At 49.4% G+C, this 18,364-nt stretch overlaps 1 protein-coding gene across 4 annotated transcripts in view; it reads right to left on the reverse strand.

Annotated features, from left to right (window-relative positions):
* The window catches only part of TP53 (tumor protein p53), a 99,273-nt gene that overhangs the window by 24,424 nt on the left and 56,485 nt on the right, over positions 1 to 18,364 (reverse strand). The gene's annotated exons all lie outside the window — the stretch shown is intronic.

Consider the following 18,364-nt stretch of genomic DNA (forward strand, 5'->3'; position numbering starts at 1 on the left):
CCTCCCTCTTGTCCGAGTTCTGCTTCAGACGGCTGTTATTCATCCATTCGGCGACGACTTTCATTCCTTTGTGGAGGTTGGGTTTGGTGGTGAGTGGGTCCTTGGTGAGGGAGAGGAACAGCTGTGTGTCGTCGGCGTAGGAGATGATGTTGAGGTCGTGTAGTCTGGCGACGTGGGCGAGTGGGGCCATGTAGATGTTGAACAATGTCGGGCTGAAGGATGATCCTTGGGGTACGCCGCAGATTATCTTGGAGGCTTCGGATCAGAAAGGGGGAAGGCGGACGCTCTGTGGTCCAGTCCAGTGCTTTGTCTCGGATTCCAGCGTCGTGGAGGCGTGAGCGTAGGGTGCGGTGGCAGACAGTGTTGAAGGCGGATGATAGGTCCAGGAGGATGAGGGCCGCGGTCTTGCTGTTGTCAAGCAGGGCCCTGATGTCGGTGGCGGCGATAAGGGCCGTTTTGGTACTGTAGTTGCTGCGGAACCCGGACTGGGATGGGTCCAGGAAGTTGTTCTCTTTAAGGTAGCGGGCCAGCTGTTTGTTGACTGTTTTCTCGATGACCTTCGCCGGGAACGGGAGCAGGGAGATGGGCTGGAAGTTCTTGAGGTCCCTCGGATCTGCCTTAGGTTTCTTGAGCAAGGCATTGATGTCGGCGTGTTTCCATTCCTCCGGGAAGGTCGCGGTCTCGAAGGAGATGTTGATGGCCTTGCGGAGAATGGGTGTGATGTCGGCAATGGCTTTGTTGAAGATGTGGTGTGGGCACGGGTCTGACGGGGAGCCGGAGTGGATAGTGTTCATGATTTTGATGGTGTCGTTGTTGAGGTTCGTCCAGGGAAGCAGGGGGTCGCTGTGGTTGGTGGCCGAGGGGCTTGAGGTGTCGTTGGCAGTCATGGTGGTCTGGTTGTCGAAGCGGTCATGGATGTCTGCGATCTTGCGATGAAAGAAGGCGGCAAGGGAGTTGCACAGGTCTTGCGATGGTGGGATGTCGTTGGTGTTGGAGCTGGGGTTGGAGAGTGCCTTCACGATGTTGAAGAGCTCTTTGCTGTTGTGTGCGTTGTCGAGGCGGTCCTTGAAGGAGATGTTTTTGGCGGATCTGATGAAGCGACTGTGTTGGCGCATGGCGTTTTTGTGGGCTGCGTGGGTCTCCGGTGTCTGTTCGTGGCGCCATTTCTTCTCTAGTTTTCGGCAGGTTTGTTTGGAAGTCTGGAGGTCTGCGGAGAACCAGCTGGCACTCTTGTAGGTGCGCCTGTTGGAGGGTTTCTTGATCGAAGTGAGGGTGTTGGCGCAGTCAACGATCCAACGCCGGAGGTTGCTGGTGGCGGCGTCTGGGTCGGTGGGGTCTGTGGATGGGCTTAGGGCGAGGGCAGTGTTTAGCTGGTCTTCGGTGATTTTGCCCCAGCTGCGGCGGGGGATCTGTTGGTTGCAGTGGTGCGTGGTAGGTTTCCAGAAGGTGAAGTGGATGCAGCGCTGGTCGGTCCAGTGGAGTCCGGTGGTGGGGCGGAAGGAGACGTGGGAGCTTGCGGAGAAGATGGGTTCCAGCGTGTGGCCGGCGGAGTGGGTGGACGTTGTGACAAGCTGTCTAAGGTTGGCGAGGTTGTCGATCAGGGTGGTAGAGTTGGTGTAGTCGTTGTTCTCGAGGTGGAAGCTCAGGTCTCCGAGGAGGATGTAGTCCGTGGAGGAGAGGGCGTGCGTGCTGATGAAGTCGGCGATGGAATCGCTGAACTGAGGCTTGGGGTCTGTAGATCAGAGTTCCTCTGAGGGTGGTGTTGGATCAGTGTGGACCTGGAAGTGCAGGTGTTCGGCAGTGCGGAGGGTGTCGTCGGAGTTGGTCGAGACCTTGAGGGTGGACGGCGATTCCCCCTCCTACTCCGTTGGTGCGGTCTCTGTGGGTGATCTTGTAGCCATCCGGGATGGCTATGACGATGTCGGGAGCCAAGGAGTCATGCATCCAGGTCTCTGTCAGGAAGGCGACATCCAGGGAGGATGTGTCGAGCAGGTCCCAGAGTTCAACGGCGTGTTTGCGTGCGGAGCGGGTGTTCAGGAGTATGCATATGAGGTGGTTGCATCTTGTCCTGGTGGGTGGATTGGCGGGTCGGATGCTGGTGAAGCTGTAGTTCTGGCAGGAGAAGAGTCCTTGGGTGCGCTTCGGGGCGGCCAGGACGCAGGTGTGTGATCTTCTGGTGTTGAGTGCGTGGAGGGTGCTGGCATCGTAGTGGAGACGGGCGTTGTGGTGTTCGCGGGGGCCAGGGGTATTGGAGCTGGGCGCGGTCCAGGTGCGGACGGGCACAGATGGGCTTGCCTTAGGCACGGCCGCACAGCAGCTGCCATATAAGGGGACGTGGGAGGGAGGGGCAGCTGGGAGGCGGGAGCGGGGCGGCAAATGGGTGAGCAGGGGGGGCGGGGCCGCAGGGACACAGTGGTGGGAAAAACGGGGCACAGAAAATAACAGGAGGGAGAAAAGGAAATTAAAGCAACAAGTGACAAAAACAGCCAAAACAATACAAATACAGATGCAGAGCAAACCTAAGGCCAACCACTGGCCACCAGAGATGCGGTGCAGGTGGTAGCCTGCGGGTGGAGGAGGGCCTCGAACTCGCGTCAGGCAGCAGCAGCAGCGAGCTGGGGGGCAGTCACAACAGGTGTTGCTGTTGTGGGGAGCGACCTGCCTGAGAGCAGGGTCAAGGGTCGCAATTGCCTTAACAACCAGTTATCTATACATTCAGCCGGTCTCGGTGCAGGTTCAGTATTTTACTGCTTTGTTGCATTGTACAGTATGAAAAATAACCGACCACAAATGGCACAGTACTTCTCAGAGGCACTCAACGCTTCTAGCTGTGTGGGATGTCTGCCTGTAAACTCTGATAGATCTAGGAAAATCAAAGATGAAGTCCTACAGAGCAGTAAAGGATCTTGCACGCTGGGCTCAAAGTTCCTCCCAAAGCGTCTCCTTGTGCATCAAACTCTAAATTTGATCTGCCCAAGTCTCACAAAAACCACAAGTAGTTCATGCCCCGAACCCCACAATCAGTGTCCCTCTGAAGCCCTCTCACAGAGCAGATGCTCCAGAGTCTTAAGCTGTCCATGAGCCCCCTAAGCTCCCGATGCTTTAATACAACCGGACATTGTACGTAGGCTTACAAAAGTAGGCTCCGCTCAGAAGCAGAAAGCCACCAAACCAGTTCCATGGGGTATACCAATCCCACAGAATTTTTAAATGCATTAAACTCTATCCACCATAGGGTAAAGGATCAAATACCCACCCCTGCTCCAATGGGGGCTCATAGTAGAAGCGCTAAAAAACGAATGACCCGCTAGCAAGAAGGCATCCAAATACCCCAACCCTGCTCTTTCTGTGGAGGTCGAATTCCACTTACCCTCTCAAGGGTGTTAAAATTACTACCCACTCACATGTGGGGGTTAAATACCAACACTTTTGTAAGTGAGCATACAGAAAGGTTTTCAAGCTACTCCATGGCAACCTAGCATTACTCCACACTTACAAATCCCCGACATGAACGGAAGAGTGGGTTTTGAAAATCCCACCTGCGGTTGTCCCAGGGGGCTTGAAGTCCCCGCCATATCCGTTCCATGCAGGTTTACAGCACAGTCTCCTTGTCACTGAAAAATGCTAGACCCCACTGCCTACCAACTTATCCTTATACAACCAACACACTTACTAATAAACATGCAGATCATCTGCATTGCCTGGGGGGTGTCAAAGATGTGGCTAAAAAGAAAAAAATTATCTGTAAATACACATTTTATTATTTTTTTTAAAACAAAAAAGTTTTTCAAAAACTCAATCCAAGTTAAACTAATCTGTGGAAAATTTACTTTTTTACATTTAGAAACCAAAGTTAGCTAAAGCAATCACTGCAGATGTCTGTGCATGACCAGAGAGTCACAGGATTGAATCATGGTTGGCGTAGTGGGGAATACAGACTTATATAGTGCTGTGATGTCCCAGCCTGTGGTAAAAAGCACTATGCATATGTAAATTATCATATATTTTAGTAAGAAGCAGACTATCGCTAAAAGCATTTTTAAATGTGTACATTAAAATAACATACTCCAGAACTCAACTGATAACATCCTTAGATTACCTCTCAGGAATAATAAATACTTGTCACGGTCGAGCTCCAAGTGACCCCAACAGTAAAGGCAAATACTAGCTCCCACACAGCCTTTATTGTTTACTACTTAACCAGCTGCACAGGGTTTAACGGATTGAAGGGCAACCAAAACCCAGGATCACAGGAATTATGTGGCACGGGAGGACCAAATCATGTGGCATGGTTGACTAAATTATGAGGGAAGAAAAACCAAATTATGTGGCATAATACAGCACATTTCAAGATAGTATTACTTCATTATGATGGCATTTTTACATTTGTTAACACTGTCTGGGCACTGGTATAGGTTTCACCTCAATAATACCGGTTTGACACTAATATAGCAATAAGCAACAGAAAGGTGACCATCCAGCCTTTGCAAAGGGCCTTTTACTGTGTACCAACATAAGTCGCTGTTTTTTAAAACTTTTGATCCGTTTGAGCTAAGAACACATTTCTGGGTGAAATCTAGATTATATGCAGCAAATGATTAATTATGTGGCAAATACAGCAAATCTATACTTGTGCAAAAAACCATGGGGCAGCAAAATACCATAAATTTCAGTGGCCCCGACTGAACCTCAATAATGACGGTTTTAATCGCTTTCCTTGAACGAGGGGGCAAGTTCACACTTGCTGTGCCAGTGTTGCCATGGCGATTGGAGTACGGGCCCACGGAGACGAAAACTGAAGCAGATGGAGAGACCTTAGTTGGGATGTCAGAGACGATAGCGAGGGGGCAGGTGCAAGATGGGAGCACACGTTTTTAACAAAGGGCAGAAGAAAGAGCCCATCTTGCAAGGTTTAGCAAAGCAGGTGCAGCAGCACTGGGGTCCAGGTTTCTGAGGAACCCACTGGTAGTTTTAGAGCGGAGAGCACCTTTGCTGCAAAAAAGAGGGGGGGGTGCAACCCACTGGGCTCATTTTTGGTCACGCCTAGAGCTCAGCGCGCAAGCGCTGTTCTAGGAGAGGGCTCTTGGAATCACTTCAGACTTCCAAGAGCCTTCGCCTGTGGGTGCGCCTCCTCCCACACATCCCATTGGCCTGTGCATGTGGCTTTCAATAACTGAAATCACGCAAATGTCCAAAGACGGATGCTTGTCCCGCCTCTCCTTAAAACTTGCACTCCCATGGCCTAGTGGTCGTGGGAGCGCGCAGGGTGCCATCTATTCTGGATCAGGTTTCGATGGTAGCTGCATCAGCTGCATTCCTTACAGCGTGTGTGCGGACCACTCCCGGGCTTTTTCTTAACATCTTTCTGAAATCAAATGCCACACTCCAACATCAATCGGCATTAGCATTGTAATCTAGAGATCCTAGGTTTCCCAAGTCACGTGTCAGTGTCCATTAAGTGACTCTGGGACTTGTTTCAGGTTGTGTTCTCCTTAAAGCCGATTAATATATACTAGTTTGCTGTGGTGCTGCGGACGTCTGTCAGTTATCACACGTGTGACTTCTTAATACAACAAACTTGTAGCCCTTGCGAGCCATGCTCATTTAACAAAGTTAAAGTCCAGTTTTTTTCACATATCATATGTCCACAATTACAAGAGCGCATGTCGTCGTTGACCAATTTTAAATTGAAGTCTGGCCATTATGACCTCGACACGGCGCTGGCCTGAGCGCGTCTGGTTTCAGTGCATCTTCCCAGCGGTTGCTAATGATGCCTGGCCGACTGGTTTGCCTACTGGAGACTGCCCTGGTTATAACCTCGCACACGTTCAGAGTTTTATGTATTGTTCGTTTTCTTTAACTTTTAGACAGGCTTTAGTTGCTGGGAGGCAAACCACCTCATAGTCAGTGCTCAATTAGAAGGCGCATTTCAATGTGACTTCCATTTAATTAACTTGGCACCCCTCTTCATGTTCTTGCGTCCATCTTGCCTAAGGTGCTTGTTACAGAACCATAAAAAGCTGCAGTGTTGACTTTTCTACCTATCCCTTCAAATGAGTGACAACTAATTTGTATGTACCATTTACTTATTTTTGAAAATGTAACATTTTCATAAATAGTTTAAGGCCCCTAGCGGCATTAATCCTCAAATTAAAGGTACACTTAAATGTGCTCACTTTATGGAAATGTTGTGTAATGCTCATTGAAAAGGTGCGTTAATGAACAAGTTACTTACCTTCGGTAACGATTTATCTGTAAGAAACATTAGTTAGTTAGATTCCTCACCTTAGAATATCCCCAGGCGTCAGACTGGATCCGGAAGATTTTTCGTCAGCAATACCCCTTGCGCGTCGCTAGGCGTCGTCTGCGGCTCCGCGTCCGTCGTCGGCGTCGTGCGCCGGAATGACGTCGGAGTACTTAGACGCCGCCCTCGCGCGCTGACGTCAGTTCTTGTACATAGCTTTCCGCGCCAGGAACGCAGAGCCATGCAAAGACCGACACTGGTGCCAAAAATAAAATCTTGGGGCCTGAAAAGGGTAACCTTAACCCTAGATGTCAGTTCGCAGAACGGGGAGGATGGGTGGGTCGGTGAGGAATCTAACTAACTAACGTTTCTTACAGATACATCGTTACCGAAGGTAAGTAACTTGTTCATCTGAAAGAAACACGTTAGTTAGATTCCTCACCTTAGAATAGATACCCAAGCAATACCAACCCCGGTGGTGGGTCTGCGAACCAAGATCACACCGTAAGTCCTGGAGGACAGAACGGCCAAAGAAGCCATCCCTCCGGACTTTGCTGTCAAGGCAATAATGCCTGGCAAACGTGTGTAGTGAGGCCCATGTTGCCGCCTGACAGATGTCCTGCAAAGGGACACCTCGTCCCAAAGCAGTAGTAGCCACCGTGGCCCGAGTAGAACGGGCGCGCAGCCCAACAGGAGGGTCCTTTTTTGCCAAGGAATAACAAATTTTGATGCACAAAACGACCCACCGAGAGATGGTCCGTTTGTGCACAGCTTTCCCCTTCTTAGCACCCACGTATCCAACGAAAAGTTGGTCATCCACCCGGAACTGCTTTGTGCGGTCCAAATAAAAGGAGAGCGCACGTTTTGGGTCCAGACGGTGGAGCCTCTCTTCCTCTTTGGAAGGATGCGGAAAGAAGGTGGGCAAGGTGACAGACTGCCCAAGATGAAATGGAGTCACCACTTTCGGAAGAAAGGAGGGACGAGGCCGGAGGACAACCTTGTCCGGATGAACAGAGAGAAAAGGAGGCTTTGAAGATAAAGCCTGGAGCTCACTCACCCGTCTAGCCGAGGTGATGGCTACCAGAAAAGCAGTCTTAAGCGTCAGCAGACGAAGAGGACAATTATGAAGAGGCTCAAAGGGAGCGCACATTAGAAATGTGAGAACAACATTCAAGTCCCACTGAGGCATTACAAAAGGGACAGGAGGGAACGTGTGAGTAATGCCCTTTAGAAAGCGTGTAACAACAGGGGACTTGAAAAGAGAAGGCTGATCAGGAAGCCGCAAGAAGGCAGAGATGGCAGCAATATAACCTTTCAGGGTGCCCAGGGCAGAGCCCTGCCGGGCCAAAGAAAGCAGAAAGAGGAGAACCTCAGAAAGAGGGGCGGAAAGGGGATCCACAGCCTTTGCTGTGCACCATGCCACAAATTTGTTCCACCGGCAGGCGTATACCGTCTTTGTGGAGGGACGCCTGGCTGCCAGAATGATATCACAGACTTCAGGAGGCAAGTCAAACGGCATCAACTGCCACCGCTCAATCTCCACGCATGGAGGTGGAGGCTGGACAGGTTCGGGTGGAGGACCGTCCCCTGCTGCTGCGACAGAAGATCCTCCCGAAGGGGCAGACGTATCGGAGGATCGGTCAACATACTGAGTAGCTCGGGATACCAGTACCTTCGTGCCCAATCCGGAGCCACCAAGATGACTTGGGCCCGGTCGCGCCTGATCTTCTTCAGCACTCTGGGCAGAAGTGGTATAGGCGGAAAGGCGTACAATAGACCGCAACTCCACTCGTGACTAAAAGCGTCGCCGAGCGAGTGCTGCCTTGGAAATTCCAACGCGCAGAACTGCTGACATTGCGCGTTCTCTTCGGTGGCGAATAGATCTAACCAAGGCTCTCCCCACTGCTGAAAGAGACCTTGCGCCACTTCGGAGTTCAGACGCCATTCGTGATCCATCATGCACCGGCGGCTGAGTTCGTCTGCTCTGGCGTTCAGAGAGCCCGCCAGATGTTGAACCACTAGGGTGACGCCCTGGTGTTCCAGCCACGTCCAGAGGCGCAGAGCCTCCTGACAAAGGGTCCACGACCCCACCCCGCCCTGTTTGTTGCAATACCACATGGCGGTGGTGTTGTCCGTGAACACCTGCACGACACTTCCCCTGACAGAGGGAAGGAAGGCTTTCAGTGCAAGTCGGATCGCTCTCAACTCCAACAGGTTGATGTGGAGGCGAGACTCCGCCGGAGACCAGAGGCCTCTGATCTCCGCCTCTCCCATATGGCCACCCCATCCCAGGAGGGACGCATCCGTCACTACGACATGCTCCGATTGGGGAAGGGAGAGGCTTCTGCCCATGACCCAATCGCGGTCCGTGAGCCACCATGGCAACTGCTGTGCAGTGCCCTCCGAGATCAAGACATGGTCGGACAGGTTGCCGTGATGCTGGGCCCACTGAAACTTCAGGTCCCACTGCAGAGCCCGCATGCGCCACCTGGCGTGATGCACTAGTAGGATGCAGGAGGCCATCAGCCCCAGAAGCCGCAACACTAGCCTGACCGAAACCCAGGATAGAGGCCGAAAGATGGGAATCAGGGCCTGAATATCCCGGACCCGTTGTTCCGGCGGATAGACCCGGAACTGCGCCGAATCGAGAACCGCTCCGATGAAGAGGAGCTTCTGAGAGGGACTCAGGTGTGACTTCGGCACGTTGATGGAAAATCCCAGCAAATGCAGGAGATCCGCCGTAGTCTGGAGGTGGGAGACGACTGTCTGGGGCGAGCCCGCCTTCAACAACCAGTCGTCGAGATAGGGGGAAGACTGGAACCCCTGATCTGCGCAGATGAGCTGCGACCACCGCCATCACTTTCGTGAACACCCGAGGGGCACTGGTGAGGCAGAAGGGGAGCACGGTAAACTGAAAGTGCTCTGGGCCCACCGGTAACGCCGGCAGGACGGGGATGTGGAAATATGCGTCCTGCAAGTCCAACGCTACCATCCAGTCTCCAGGGTCTAGGGCAGCTAGAACCTGAGCCAAAGTCAACATCTTGAACCTTTCCTTCCGGAGGAAGGCATTGACGTTCCGGAGGTCCAAGATAGGGCGTAGGCCCCCCTTGCCCTTCTTGGGAACCAGAAAGTAGTGGGAATGACAACCACGACCTACTTCTGGGCTCGGAACGCGCTCGACGGCCCCCTTGGCCAAGAGGGCCGAAACTTCCTCGTGGAGAAGATTCAAATGATCCCCCGAGATACGGTGGTGCTGCGGTGGCATGGCTGGAGGGGTCGTCTCGAAGGGGAGGGAGTAGCCCCTTCGGACGATTTGCAGCACCCACCTGTCCGATGTGATGGACCGCCAGTGGAGCAGGTGATGGCAAAATCTGCCGCCCACTGGCGTGGAATGGGCCTGAAAGCTCGGACTAGGAAGGCTTTGAGGCGGATGCTGCCGGGGTGGATGTGGACTGACCTAGTCGTCCTCCAGAACCACCTCGGCGGAAACCACGTCCGCGCGCAGGTTGGTTCTGCGGCTGGTGGCTAGGCGTACGTGAGGAGGCACCCCTTCCTTGGCCACGAAAGGGGCGAAAAGCGGAAGTTTGCGACCGCGGGGCCGAGAGGCCCAAGGACTTGGCCGTAGCCCGGGAGTCCTTAAAGCGATTCAGCGCACTGTCCGCTTTCTCACCAAAAAGGCGAGTGCCATCAAAGGGCATGTCCATGAGAGTGCTCTGGACATCACCCGAAAAGGACGTGGACCGCAGCCAGGCGTGACGTCTAAGCGCCACCGTGGTAGAAATCGCCCTACCCAGCGAGTCCGTAGTGTCAAGCCCACAGCGGATAGCATGCCGCGCTGCATCCCTCCCATCGGCCAGAGCCTGGGTAAGTCGTGTCTGGACCTCCTCCGGGCACAGGGGTAGCACGTCCTCCACCGTATCCCACAGAGAGTGGGAATAACGGTCCAAGAGACAGGCGGTGTTCAAAGACCGCAGGCCCAAACTAAGGGAGGAGAACAGCTTTTTACCAAACTGTTCCAGTCTCTTGGAATCCCGGTCTGGCGGGGCGGTCGGGAAGGAGGATTGGGAGGTAGAGGCCTGGATAACCAGGCTCTCGGGGGTAGGGTGTTGGGACAGAAAACTGGGGTTGCCCGGAGCAGGGCGGTGGCGCCTGGCGACGTTCCTGTCCACAGGAGGAACTGTGGAGGGCTTGGACCAGGTGCCCTGCAGAACGTCAATGAGGGCCTCATTGAATTGCAGCAGAGGCTCAGTGGAGCTTGCTGCAGACTGAAGCACCTCAGTGAGGACATTAGTCCTCACAGCCACGGCAGGTAGCTCAAACCCAAGGGCTGCGGCCGCCTTGCGCAGCACCACAGAGAAAGCAGCACCCTCCTCCGAAGCCACAGTCGGAGGAGAGATGAATCCAGTGTCTGGAGAGGTATCCAGACCACTGGCCTCACCCAGTTCATCTGCCCAGTCCTGTGACAGCTGAGCCTGAACGGCCATAGGATCCTCGGATCCCTCCCATTCGCCCCCATCATCCGATTCCTGGTATACAGGAGGAAGGATCGGAGCCGGGCGATAGACAAAATGTGTCTCTAGCGGCGCCGAACGCGGCGTCCATCGACGCCGTAACGGCGCCGGGCCCGGAGCGGGGCTGAACTGGGGATAGACGCCGAGCGGAGCCGGCGTCGGAGGTGGTACCGGTGTCGACGCCGGCGGAGGCGTGACGAGGTCGACCGGCGTCGGCGGGGACTCGGGAACGGGTCCCTCGGGCGCTTGCGGCGTCGAGGCCGGAGCCGTCGACGGAGCCGCCGGCAGGCAAGGTTGCCCAGTCTGGTCCGCGGAGCCCGAAGGCGCGCCAGCGGGCGTCGACGGCGGAGCCAGGTTCCTCATGGCCGAGAGGAAGGCACTGACTTCCGCCGGCGTCGCGTCAGTCCCAGGGACCGGTGGGTATGGGGACTTGCGCAGCGCCTGCGGCTCCGCCGGAGCCGCGGGGTTGGAACCACCCTGACCCTCGGCCGAGTCGCCCGACCGGCGAGGGGAGTCCGAAGAGCGGTGTCGCCTCTTGGACTTCTTGGAGTGCTTCGACTTACCCGAAGACTTGGATCCCGACGACCGATGATGACGTCGGCTGCGGCTCCGCGACCGATCCTTGGACCTCCTCCTAGACCGGGATCGAGAGGGGCGCGGAGCCGAGTGGCGAATCTCGAGAAGCTTTCGGGACCGCTCCCGTCTAGCCTTCGAGGTCAGGGCCTTGCAGTCCGAACACGACTCCGCGTCGTGGTCGAGGCCCAAGCAGTACAGGCACCGGCGGTGATGGTCCGTAACAGACATCAAGCGGCTACAGTCAGCACAGGCTTTTTAAACCAGGCATCCTACCGGCACCGGAGTCGAGACAAGATCAAAAAGGGATCGAAAAAGTTAGTCAAAAAGTGACTAAAGGGGTAGCTCTCCCGGATCTGCACTTACTGGCGCGGAAAAAAGAAGAACTGACGTCAGCGCGCGAGGGCGGCGTCTAAGTACTCCGACGACGTCATTCCGGCGCACGACGCAGACGACGGACCCGCAGACGACGGCTAGCGACGCGCAAGGGGTATTGCTGACGAAAAATCTTCCGGATCCAGTCTGACGCCTGGGGATATTCTAAGGTGAGGAATCTAACTAACGTGTTTCTTTCAGATGCTTATTTGCCCGTTCCTGGTGTTAATTGATACCAGATTTGCCTACATATATCTCTGTAAAACCACCATAGAAGTTGGCATTAAACCCACTTAGACCCATGTCCCTTTCATTCCAGACGTGTTGTTGCTGTTTTTAGGTCTCGCCTGACCCAGCGCATGCGCTGGTCTGGCGAGACTTTTTGTGAGGGCTCAAAAAAGTGCTACCACTGTTGCCTAGAGCTACAGTGCATGTGCGCGGGCCTCACTTTCGCGGCCGCTTTGGTGTTCTCCGTGAGCCAGTTTTTGTTTCCTGTTTATTACTTCTATGTAGCAATGGTGGCACCCGTGCGCCGCCATTACTACAGAGCAGTAATAAACAGAAACAAGCATTGGCATAGCCAATAGGTCTCGCTTTTGGGACCTTACAAGTATTTAGTTATGCAACTGTTGCATGGCTAAACACTTATAAGGTCCCAAAAGCGAGACCTATTGGCTATGCCAATGCTTGTTCTACTAGCAGTCAAAACAATGCAAAGTTTTATTCTGGTCCAGTCGAAGCAGCCAGACATTCCGAATGGAGCAACTTTACTTGTTGGGGGTAAATGTGTACCTGAAAACTCATAATACATTTTTCTGTGTGGGGAAATATTAATTTGCCAGACCATTAGCTTTTGTTTAGTGTGGCGACGATAAGGTAGGGGATACATATCAAATTGCCATTTTTAAAGTAACGTGTTAAAAGATTTTGTGGGTAGAATCTAGTGTGAAGTAAGGCCAATAAACCGTAAACACCAGATTCTACATGCGTGTTGTGCACCAATTATTAGATACACAACCGTACCATCTGCTGGTTCATACTGCAGGCCCGGTTCCATGCCACTAGAATTTGAGAAAATTCAAACCGAGGTAAAACCAAAGTCAGGAAATATGGCAGATTTTCCATTGTTCTAAGTGAAGGGTACGGAGGGCTGTTGCTGGAGGTGAAACAGGAGGTTGCCTAACTGTAAACGAACACCGGTGAAACCCCACCACCCCATTCCAGGTTTTACACAGGTTTGGCTATACTTAATTTCTTTAAAGACTGCTTAACGCCGAGGTTGCTGAATACTAAGGCCCTCATCACAAGATGGTCAGAACAGTGACCAGTATTTAACCACACATGCTAAATAACATTATCCCACGGTGAGGTATTTACCATGCATGGGACATACCTCCTGTTCTGAGTTTTTAACATGAAAGAGGCCCAACACCCTGAATAGGTTTTTAACACACCTAAATATCGCATTTTTTTGGGGGGGGGGGGGGGGGGTTCCTTCACACCCACCCCCATCAATTTCGGCAGGTTTGACCTACCAGAATTTGAGGAGAAATCTACAGTTTGATCGTTGTCACACCAACTCGTAATTTCGAACCCCTGTTCAAACTCATGCATTTTGTAATGAGGGTTTAGGACTCAAAGGCTGCTTAGTTTGGATTCCACCCCATGCCACTTTCTTCCACCATCCTACACTTCCTGTCTCTATTTCTCACTCTTGCCACTTTTTTTCATTTTTTCCTTTCTTCTTAGTTTTCTATTTTTCTGTCTTTTTCCCCATTCTGCCTCTCTCTCTCTTGCTCAGGGTGCGAGTATGATAACTCAAGTTAAGGGCCGGTCTCCAAAAATGAGTGCTTTGATGAAACTCCTATGAATCGTCAAAATAATCTTTTTGAAACTTTCCCTAAAATATTTAAATAATTCAGAGACAGACTCTTAACAGCCACACAGTTTACCACGTTCTAGACTGTACCTGAGATAACGTCGTGTCCGTGCACAACAGTGTTTTGTATTTGTTCTTTATCGAAGTGTCAATAAAAAGATACATAAAAAAAGTTATACTTGCCGTCTGTAGTTTCTGCTGCGATTTACTTAAGGAGGTGTTTGTTCATAGCGACGTGCTAGATAAAAGAACTAAAATATGTACTGAACGATAAGCGAGACCTACAGAACAGCCTCAGATTTTGCATTCAATGTGTTTGCATTCATGTTATTTTTGCTGTAGTCTGGATCAGGATGGTTACTTCCTATTCTACAAAAGACCATGCTGGAATTATTCTCTGGAGGATTTCTATTTTTTTTAATATTCATATAAATTTCTCATTTCAAATTATATATAAATGAACTAATAATGAATGTAACAAAAAACAATCTAAACTTGCATTTATATGAAGATATCTAAAAATTACAGCCCAAAATTCCTTCTTTATTTTCACCTGCATGCTTAGAAGGGATTTTCTACACTAAACCACATAGCAGAAATGCATTCAGATAATACGGACAGGCATGCTTCGGAATGTTTTTTGTTTTTATTAATATATATTGCTAAGAAGCAACATTTGCTTCGTAAGTGCTCCTATTGTTGGCAGATAAAGCAACTATTTTTTTTCCAGGAGCTCAAGCCTAAAATGTATGCTGCACAGCAGTCACACTTCTCTACGGCATAGCTTAAAGACATTGGCAAAGTCAATATCTCTGGCTAAACAATTATAAGGTCCCAAAGGCAAGCTCTATTGGCTATGCCAATGCTTGTTATTCTAAAAGGGAGGCATTGTGGCAAGAGCCACCATCCAGTTTCAAGCCCTGGTGTCAGCTCAACATTCTGTGATTCTAGGCAAATCACAAAATCTCCTCGTGCCGAAAAAATGTATCTGACCTAGTGTAATGTAACTAGTTATTGTGTAAGCTGTTCCAGTGCCCTTGGGCTGAGTTCACGCTGCTTAACCTCGCCCCCACCCCCAAAAAAAACACGACCAGGCTGTTTCAAGATTGGAGTGATGGCCAGGCATAGTGGGGAAGGGGTGACAGACGCATAGGAAATAGACTGCTACTTAGAGCCACAGCTATCATTCGAGCAGCAGGTGCTGTTGCATTGGGGCCCAGGCGTGCAAGAGGCTCAACACAAACTATGGGGAGCACCGTTTTTTTTTTTTTTTAAATATCGGTTTTGGTTTGCTGAATTTTACCCTATTACCAAGCCTCACATTTAATGTGCATTAGGAGCTGCAGACAAAACTATCGATGAATTGATCTTATGAGCTCTACACCAGTGCTCCGCTCTGCCCCTCCCGCTTCCCAAATACTTGCAATAAAGTTTGGATGGCGGTGTCCAATTTCTAAACATTTTGCTTTGGGGGCTCAGACCAAGAAAGTTTGAAGACCTCTGCTTGACAGGTAGATCCAAGTACCCGATGATGCCTCCTAGCAGGAAATTCGGGCTATAAAAAGAGAAGGCTGCCTGCGGTGAGGTCTTGTATTGGCCGAGGTTACCATACCTTGCGTCTATGCATGCAATCCGGGCAGGAAAAGAGGTGGAACATAATCAGTCATCCAACAACTTTCCAGTCAGCCCTGAACGTCCCGGATCATGAGGACACACCTGCAAAATTGTGCCAAATTCTAGATTCCAGGGTGCCACCTCTAATCGCGTGACGCTTGCTCGAGCAGGGGTCTCCAACCTTTTCTATACCAAGAGCTACTCATGTTTAATAAGAATCTTGCCTAGCGACCAACGTTATTAGTGCTGAATAGATATTACATTAGAGGCCACCGTATGTATGCAAGACTCTGCTTGCGGTGATTGCCTCAGTTAGGGTTGCCAGAAGCAATGCAAGAAAGTTTATCAACTTGGAATAAAACAGAATTTGGAAATTTGATCTTTTTTCTCCAATCCTCATCTTATGAGCTCGGAATACATACCTTTTCATCTTGATTGCGCACTTTTCAATTCCGGAGTACATATACATGTTAATTCATCCAAGCAATAACTTCTAATTTAGCAGGCTGGGCTGCACATAGGGGAGCTACCTAAAAGTAGCTGGGGAGCTACTGAAGCTCACGAGCTACTCGTTGGAGATGCCCATTGTAGAAGAAATCTGCAATGTCTATTTAACTTTAAGACGTTACGTCTGCCTACAGCTTCATGCAACAGACTTTGTAATCGCCATGCCACCACCCAGGGTACAAGAAGAAGAGTATGGATTCATTTAATTGCACACCAGATACATTTTATTTGGTGGTCACAGAAAATTATGCTTTTTTTTTCTTTTTTCAGTGAATTAACATCTAACTCCGTTACAGTGCACAAAAGGAAAACACTAAAATAAAAAGGCAAACACTAAAGTATCAAAATAACTGTCGAGCGCATTACAAAACGAGTAATAACTGCAATTCCAGTTCATAATGAAAGCAAAGGAATGGCAAATGACTGAAACAGATTGGAAAGCGCGAATCACAACTGAGAATTAGCATTAAGAGCAGATTGTGTGTAGAGCGCATAAAGTGAGCTACAGTAAGTGAAATAGAATGTCTCAGAAGCACCATACAGTGAAATGTCCCCCAAAGAATTGCAAGTCAGGGGCTTGCTGGATATTATCAAAAACATAATGTAAATGTTTTAGGAAATGAAATAAAATTTGCCGTCACTACGGCAAACAACCAGACGAGATCCAATGATGCGTGCAAAACTTCTGCGATTAGCATTCAAACACTTTTATGCCTTTTGAGTAGAGATGCTGGCGGTGCGGAAGGTAGGAATGCCTGGATTTGGGCGAGAACTTAGTTTTCAATGGGGGAGCTAAAGGGGGGTCCATGGGGCTTCCCCTTTCAGATTGAGGGGCAGTTAAGGAAGACATTTGGGATGCACTCACTGCTCTCCTGCTATGAAGTGGGCTTAAACCCATAGCACGCTTCTTGATCTGGATGCAACGCATCTATCAAAGCAATGCAGGACGCGCTGCGTTGTTTCAACCTACATCCCCCGACTTAGATACCACATTCTCAAGAGATTCAACACGTCTTTTGGACACTTGACTGGAACGAAGATTGAAATGAAGAAAAAAAAAATCTATACTGTTGCATAACTTATTAGGTTCAATCCTAAAAATGCAAAATAGCTCAATGAGAAATTATGATGCAAGTTTATGGAAAGGCACTAAAAAATTAGCGTCAAGCTCACAGCAACGCTGGGTGCTCAAGCAAACTCCTACAATGTTTGAAAAGTCTTTAAAGGCAAAGCAAAACACCATACCAAAGCCGGGCAGTCTTTCTGCCTCTCTGTTGAGGCGGTCAAAAAAGGTATCATTTTGTCACAATAGTAATGGTAGGATTATATATATATTATTTTTTTTTTACATTTGGCACTTCCATGCATGTACATCTGACTAATTTCATCTTAGAGAAGCCACAGTAAAAATGTAAATACCGCAACTCATCACAACAAGAGATCACGAGGGAAAAGGAAACCAAAACGAGCACCCTCATTAGCAAAAAAATAAAATATGTCAAATAGACCTCTGTATCAGATTTAGCACAATCCGCCGCTAATTATTAGATTTTAGGAAAATTATACAAAGGGTCCATTAGCTTCTACCATATTTAACAACATTCTCTAGGAAAAACTTTGACACAAGATTAATCCAAAAAGCAACTTGAAGGGCATCTGTGCCAAACATTAAAAAAATTACAAAATAAAAATAAAAACCTTACCAAGTTTGGACGAAAGGGTGCAACAAATTTACTTTACTTCCTATCTTCTCCTAAAAACACAAGCAGGGTCACCAGTTACAAGGGAGCAATTAGCAGGAACGAACACAAATGGGAGTGATTTTCTTGCCGAAGAGCAGCAATTGTTTGAACAACAAAATTTAGCACACACACCTGGCTAGGAAACGAAACGCCGTCAGAAAATTGACAAACAATTTACTAATAGTTAGCCCACCTCATCCTGTCCAAAAAAAAAAAAAAAACATTCTCATCTCAGAACGAGTCTTATTGTATAGTCAGCAAACTGTAGGGTGCCTTCAGCGAGGGGCACTGTAAACAGAATACAAATGAAAAAAAATTATGAAAAATATAGCACCTTCAATTCTTGCTCAGGAAAAAAAAAAAGTTTAACCAGACGTTAAGAAAACAAAAAGAGACGATAGTAGCAGAATTGCCTATTTGTAGGAAGGGAGATAGGCTGAGTGATTAAGTATACAAATGGGGCTCTGGGTTTCATGGTATTCTATTTTTTCACACTTCCATCTGGATGTACCGATATTAAATGTTTGATAATTTTATCTGTTTATCCATATTTACTTAGAGTTTTGTGAACAAATGAATCTTCATGAACTACAGTTAAGCACCTTTTCAACCAATAAATGTGTGGAATCATTCTTGAATGTTGGTTAGATTTGAATGCTAAAAGTTACCCTATATCATTCATATGGAATTAAGTGCACAGTAGTACAAACGTACACCTCTGTAACTGCTGAAGCCTCATTAGGAAACATTCTCCTTTAATTCGTACCCGTAACCTCAGAATCAGAAAGAAAAAAAACTCCCATTCAATGTGCCCTTCCTTTAGTTTTCTTGGTGTGTGTGGCCGCACAATGTTTGCGAGAACACTTTTCTGAGTGGTGTGTGCAAATGAGACGTATTACAAGTCACTATGCGAGCAAGC

This window comes from Triturus cristatus, chromosome 12 (assembly GCF_964204655.1).
Source record: "Triturus cristatus chromosome 12, aTriCri1.1, whole genome shotgun sequence".
Classification (NCBI taxonomy): domain Eukaryota; kingdom Metazoa; phylum Chordata; class Amphibia; order Caudata; family Salamandridae; genus Triturus; species Triturus cristatus.